The following is a 7337-nucleotide window of genomic DNA, read 5'->3' as shown; positions in this document are numbered from 1 at the left end:
TTCACAAAATATGTTGATTGTTGGTTGTTACACTGTCTGAGCATGATGGTTGGATCCCAAGTAACAAAATTGGGTGCTAATGATGGTTGGATCCCAAGTAAGAAAATTAGGTGCTAGTGGATAGAGTTCATCCACGTGGGCGTCAAAACTAATGGTGAAGTGTAGCACCTGCCAGGATTCCTTCAACTGTTCCCACGAGCGGGTCAGTGCGCTGGAACCAGATCCTCTAACATTAAGAAGGAAAGTTAGAGAAGCTACAATCCTCTAACTTACCTTCTTGCAATCCATATGATTAAGGCTAAAATAATTTAAATTAATATGCAAATTATAGATTTAATGTTTACATTCATAATCATTACATACAAACAATTTGATGGTGAAATAAAATCAATTATAGATTATTTATATCTACAGTAAATATCAATAGTAAATAATCCGCTAACTTCTCTAACATTCCTTCTTCATTTTACACTATGATTACATTATAGCACCGTGATTTTGCTTTTCTAAGTTAGAGGATCCGCCTCCCAGTGCGCTTGGCAGAGAGAGAGAGAGAGAGCGGTTGCTGGCAGCACATGCAAGTGTATACAATACAATGGAACATTGTCAGGGCTGGTCCAAGTGCTAGATTCCCTAGCTAAAGCAGCCTCCTTTCTGCATCAATACACGCTGCAGTGCAGCGATACGAGGGGACAACGCGCTAGAATACCGGGAAAGCTCGAATCCCCATAGAACGCCAACGACCAGGATAAAGGCCTACCTGATGCTCGGCCGTCATTGGCATTTTTCGGGGTCTATACAAGCTATTGCATGACCAGAGTAATCAATGTTTGCATGCATGGGGAGAAAGTAAAATACTTCCTCCGTTCCTAAATATTTATCTTTCTAGAGATTTCAACAAGTGACTATATATGGAACAAAATAAGTGAATTTATACTCTAAAATATGTCTATATACATATGTATGTGTTAGTCTATTTGAAATCTCTAAAAAGACAAATATTTAGGAACAGAGAGAGTATAATTGATTGGATGGTGAGACATAGGGGACTGTGAGCAGCAGGGCTAGCGCTGGCTTTGGGCTGGAAGCAAGCGGCTATTTCTCGCGTCCTGTGCTGTAGCCGGGCGATTGGTGAAGCGCTCGCTCTCTTCTCTTTCATGCATTTACTCTCCTCCAGCTCAGAATTTTGCTAAGGTGGAATCGCTTGTAGGACTATTGTACTTCTAAGCTCGGACCTTCTTTTCGAAAATTCGAATCTGAGCCCGAGCTCATCTGCACCTGCGCTCACGAAAAAAATCAAAATAAATATTAGAAAAATTCAAAAAAATCCAAAAAAAATTGGATGGTAGACAATTTGATGCGTGAGGTACGCCCCAATTTTCAGAACATTTAGACTTCTATGCAGCTCTCAGCAAAAAAGACAAATCGAAGGTCTGTAAAAATATGTACTGTTCATATACTGTTCTGGTCTGATTTGTCTTTTTTGCTGAGAGCTGCACAGAAGTCCAAATGTTTTAAAAATTGGAGCGTACCTCACGCATCAAATTGTCTACCACCCTAATTTGTTTGAAATTTTTTGAATTTTTCTAAAAAAATTACGATTTTTTTGACCGGGTGCAGATGCACCCGGGCACCGAAATGCTGCTCTCCCTTCTTTTCCCATTTCAATGAATGAGATTGTACTTCTTTTGGATTGGTGGACACAGGAGAGCGTTTAGTTAAGTTGCACTTAAACATAATCTTTTGGAACAATTTTGAAAAAAAATCTGAAAAAAAGTTCGCAAATATGAAAATTAGTTCTCAGAATTTCAGAATGTTCACGAATTTTTTAAAAAAGTCGAAGATTTGAAAAAAGTTTGCAGATTTAGAAAATTTCCTGGATTTATAAAATGTTCACAAATTTTAAATATGTTAGCGAATTTGAAGACAAGTTCACTAATCTCGAAAAGGTTCACGAAAATGAAAACAATTCATTATTTGAAAATGAATAAAAGAACAGAAAAGATAAAGACAAACCTAACAAGAAAAAATAAATAAAAAGAAGGAAAAATGAAAATGGAAGAAAATAAAAAGTAGAACGAAAAAGAAATGGAAAAAAGAAAAAAATACGAAAAACAATCAAAGCCGAACAACAAAAGCGGTGAAAAATGAATCCACAGATAACCCAGCCTAAAAAACTGGCAGGAGGAGAGATATTGTGCCACAACAGACTTAGATGGCAACAGGGTGCGTGCGCCCTGTACCATTTTGCACGCGGCGAGTTCAATTCCTTGCTTGGTCGTCTTTTTTTGGGAATTTCCACGTGACGTGCTGCAAACAAGAAACAACTCACTTTACGCCCGATGGTCAGACCCAGTTGCTTCGACCCCTCTGTGCCGCGCCCCTTTGTCCGGCCTGCTGCAAAGACAGAGCATGCACTCGCCCTAGGGTAACCTCTAGTTTGGTTATTGTTGTTTTTCTTTTGTTTATATATTGGAAATATTTCCTTCTTACAAAATATATTGGAAATACGCTAAATGATTATACATCAGAAATTAATTTACTAAAAAGTTTAAAAGTGTTCATCGCACATTTAAAACCAGTTCATGCAGTGCTAAAATAATGTTAGTGTAACTTTTAGAAAATGTTGATACCATTCAAAACTATAACATGACAAAAAATGTTAATGATATTTATAAAAAAGTGTTTACACAACGTAAAAACATAATGTTCGTCACATTTAAAATAATTATACAATCTATAAAAATATACTTATATTTTTCAAAAAAAAATTCTGCCATTCAAAATAATGTCCATGGCATTTATGTTCGCATGATTTAAAAATATATTTGTGATATTTAAGAAAACCCCAGTGTAAGAAAATGTTGGCCTAGTTTTAAAAACTGTTTCCTACAACTTAAAAATATAATTTTTTGCATGTTTTCACAAAAAAGTCAAACATATATTTGTAAACAATATTCATAATGTATAGAAAAAATGTTCAACATGTATCAAACATTATTCCAAGTGTATGCGAAAATGTACAACTTGTACCAAAAATTAGACATGTATTTAAAAATAAAAAAAATTAGATTCAAACAAATTTGATAAAGAAACATAGGGAAAAAACCAACATGGAAGATTCTAGTGCCGGTCCAAACCGATCTGAAGAACCTTCTCAAAACCGCCTTAATGGGTTGGCCCACGAAAGCCACCGCGCGGCCAATGCCAGAGGCGAGGCAAAGCTACATATTGCAATAAGTAAGAATATAGCTCCAGTGTCTGCAGAAGGCGAGACAAAGCAACTCCCTTCTCTTCACGGGACATGCGAGCTACTCTAGCCAGCTAATGGCATGTACAATGGCGGCATATGAATATAGATGTCTCACGACAAAAAGTAGTTTGAGGCATCTATATTGATTATTTCTCCCCAATACAAGCTACTACTAGTGAGTCTCATTAAAGAATAGAAAGTGACTCTCACTATACATGCATCCTTACTCTCTACTTTAACTTTTTTTAACTTTAATGCATCGGACCATATTTTTTCTCTCCAAACACCCGTCTCTTACATGGAAGGCAGGGCGGCCGCCCTATCTTTATTCCATGCAAAAAATGTTACTCCCTTCGTCCGGAAATATTTGTCATCGAAATGGACAAAAAGAGATACACCTAGAACTAAAATACGTCTAGATACACCGCCTTTTATCTATTTTGATGACAAGTATTTCTGAACGGAGGGAGTATATATGTATGCATATACACTCCTTGCTACGGCTGTCTCAGGATGGCTATGTTCACTGGAATAATAATCGCTAATATCTACTACTTAAAAAGAACATAAGGTTCTCATTTCATTTTTCTTCTCATCATCACTTCGTTCAACCTTTCATGTATGATAATCAATCAACTTAATTTACGTATCTTCTGAATCAATTCTATTTTAATTTACTTACCAAACTTCTGATTAAAATATAAGGCAATTCACGGGCAGAATTTGATAAACATTTATTTACATAATCACATTATTATTATTATTATTATTATTATTATTATTATTATTATTATTGTGATCTAAAAAGAGTTTTATTTCATCATAATAGGCTTACAATCGCGAGGCAAGATATCCTCTACACATGGTGGTGCGCTATGTAGCCATAAAGTAGTATAATTTTCTACTCGGTTATGCGATGCCAACTGATCTGCCAGCCTATTTTGCTCATGCTTGATTTTCATGGAAATAAACTGTCTCCCTTGCATAAGGAACTTTATCTCTACCACCAAATGACCATATGCCGATCTCGAGAGGCCTTCCCCGGACAATATCATGGACATGTAAATCACAAGATAACATAATAGAATATTTATACCCCGTTGCAACGCACGAGCATTGTTCTAGTACTACTAGAAAGAGGTCGGTCGCTTGTTTATATGTGTCATGCAGCCATGGTATTGGGCCTAATCTAAGCCGACGACTTGCGGCGCACTCCGGCCGAATGCCACGAACGGCATACGCATCGCTGTATGTAAAAAAAATTATCAAGGTATTCACCGTTGTATGTAAAAAAATCATGAGGCGTTGGCTCTAGCTGCCGGTTTGTCTCTGGAGCGCTTGACAATCGCTAGCGATTGCAAGACAGTTGTGAATGACTTCAAAAATGGGTTGGGAGGTCATATCACAATTGTCAAGGAGATAGAGAAAAGAAGAGCCAGTTTTCTGAGCTGTGATTTTATGTTCGAGGGCCGAGCTTCAAATCGTGAAGCACATAACCTTGTAAAATTTTCTGTTTCGCTTCCTCTGGGTCGCCACTTGTGGCTGTTAACTCCTCATGAACCCCTTTGTATCCCTTTGAATTTTGCTTCGAATTCATTAAAGTGTGGGGATCCCTCAATTTTTTTTTAAAAAGGCATACGCATCGCTCTTATCTCAAAAGAGAAAAAAAAACATACGCATCGCTCCAAGATGAGGCTTTGCAACTCGACTCCTCCTCAATGTGATTCTCAAAAAAAAAGGACTCCTCCTCAATGTAGTTGACGCAGTGCTTGACATGCACGCTTCCCTCTTTGAGTCCGACTCCACCTCAGCGAGAGTAAATTGCATAAAACCACCACTTTGAGGGCTAGGTTTGCGAAAATCACTAGGATACAGATTCGCTGCAGACAGCACCACGTCTAGCGTAATTCTTTTGCAAAAACCACTGATCGGCGGATCGGGCCGTGTTAAGTGAGTTTATGACAGCTGGGGCCCGTTTTTCGCCTACGTGGCACTTTAGGCCGTCCCGACAGCCGGCAGACGGCGTTAGACGACGCCGTTCAGTCCTAGCAGTCAAAAGCGCCAACCGTTACTCCTTCTCCACTCTGCTCGCTCGCTCTCGCTCTGTTCTTGGTCGCCGCACCCGTCGCCACCGCGCCGCGCCGCCGCCGCAGCGCCATGGTGTCGTGGAGTGATGGGTCGGATAGCAGCGAGCACACCAGGCAGTACATGAGCTCAGATTCCGACGACGGCACCATTAAGGTCAGTTCTCAGAGTTAGGGTTAGGGTTTGATATTTGGGGATTTTTGGAATGAGCCTCTTTTCAATCATTGGACCAAATATCAGTCATTCCTTTGCACTCCAGGTTCCTGCTAGCACCGAAGACTCAAGTTTCGAGGGCCCTGAGACAGATATGTATGTTTTGTGCCATGGACACGGGAAGGCAGCAGAAAGGCGTGTTGCTTTCGAAGGGATTCACACCGGCAGGAGGTTTCTTTGTTGTGCAGAGAAAGTATGGTTCCAGCTGAACTAATTGGAAGTTGTGGATTTACCAAACAGATATGTCATTTGTTTATCATGGATATGTACTATGGAAGCAGTCATTGTATCATATTGTGAGGTTAGGACAGTGGATGCAGTCATTGTTTACTGTGGAAGCAGGCATTGTATTATACTGTGAAGTTTGGACAGTGGATTCATTAACTGTTTACTCTGCCAGCATTGTTTAGTCTGGTTCTGGCAACATTGTTTAGTTAGGTCATTTTGTTAACTCTGCCAGGTTAGCATATTTTAAGAGAGTAGATGCATGGGTTGGCAGACCAGCATTTTTTAGTTTGGATCTGGCAATATTGTTTAGTTAGGTCATTTTTTAACTCTGCCATGTTAGCTTATTTTAGGACAGAATATTCATGGGTTAGCACATCAGCATTGTTTACTTAGTAGTTGTTTATTTTAGAGCATGATCTGAATTTTAGTGTAAAGTAATCTAGCCTATCATTGTAAGCAAGTCACTGTTATGTAATTCATTTTGTTAATACTCTTTTTCCAGGAAGGTAAAAATTGTGGACTAGTAGAATGGATTGATCCATCTTGGCCCACTACCCTTGAGAATGCACTGTCCAAATTGTGGTCTATGTATGAACAGAGTAAGATGGAAAGGAATGAGGAATGTCTGATGTATTCATTTACTGTTCATGACCTGACACAAGAGAAGAAGAAACTCCAGGCCAGCTATGAGAAGTTGGTTGAAGATATCAATGCACTTATGGATGCCCAGGAGAAGAGGGCAGTGATAGAAAGGAAAGATGCTGAAACAACCAAGTTGCAGGAGAAGTATGACACTTTGAAGAACATAGCAGCTGCTCAAGGTACTGTCATTAGGAACATGAAGTTGAAGCTAGTTGAAGAGAAGAAGAATTTGCAGATCCACATTGATGAGCTCAAGAAGACAGTTGAAGAGAGCAATGTGAAGCTGGAGGGCATCAAGGCCATCATAAATGGATAAGCAGTGCAAGAGAAGAATGGGCAATATCATTTGGCATTTGCTGACCTTTTGCAGGGTGTGGTTTGGCATTTGTTGTAATGATAGTAGTTTAAATTCTATTAACTATGAGTACTCCTGAACTATGGATATGTAATCTTAAGTAAGATGTTTGCATTTGAACTAGTGCTGAATGTGGTGCTATTTGAACTAGTGCTGAATGTCAAACTATGATTATGTATGGATTTGAACTAGTGCTGAATTTGGTGGTATTTAGAGCTGGTTAATGTTATCTTAAGTAATCTGTTTGCAAATGATGATTTTTGCTTTAGTATGTTCCTGTTCAACTCATGATTCTGAGTTAAGTAGGGTCAATTAGGGTTGTTTTTGGCTTTTTATCGACGTCGAGGCATCAACTAGGTCAAGTTAGGGTTTTTGGTTTTTTATTGACGCCGAGGCATCAAGTAGGCCAAGAGGGGTTGTTTTTGGCTTTTTATCGACGCTGAGGCATCAACTAGGCCAAGTTAGGGTTTTTGGTTTTTTATCGACGCTGAGGCATCAAGTAGGCCAAGAGGAGTTGTTTTTGGCTTTTTATCGACGCCGAGGCATCAAGTAGGCCAAGTT

The sequence above is a fragment of the Triticum dicoccoides genome, chromosome 6A (genome assembly GCF_002162155.2).
Source record: "Triticum dicoccoides isolate Atlit2015 ecotype Zavitan chromosome 6A, WEW_v2.0, whole genome shotgun sequence".
Lineage (NCBI taxonomy): Eukaryota > Viridiplantae > Streptophyta > Magnoliopsida > Poales > Poaceae > Triticum > Triticum dicoccoides.
The sequence above is the reverse complement of the archived record's forward strand: the minus strand, read 5'-3'. Positions refer to the sequence as shown.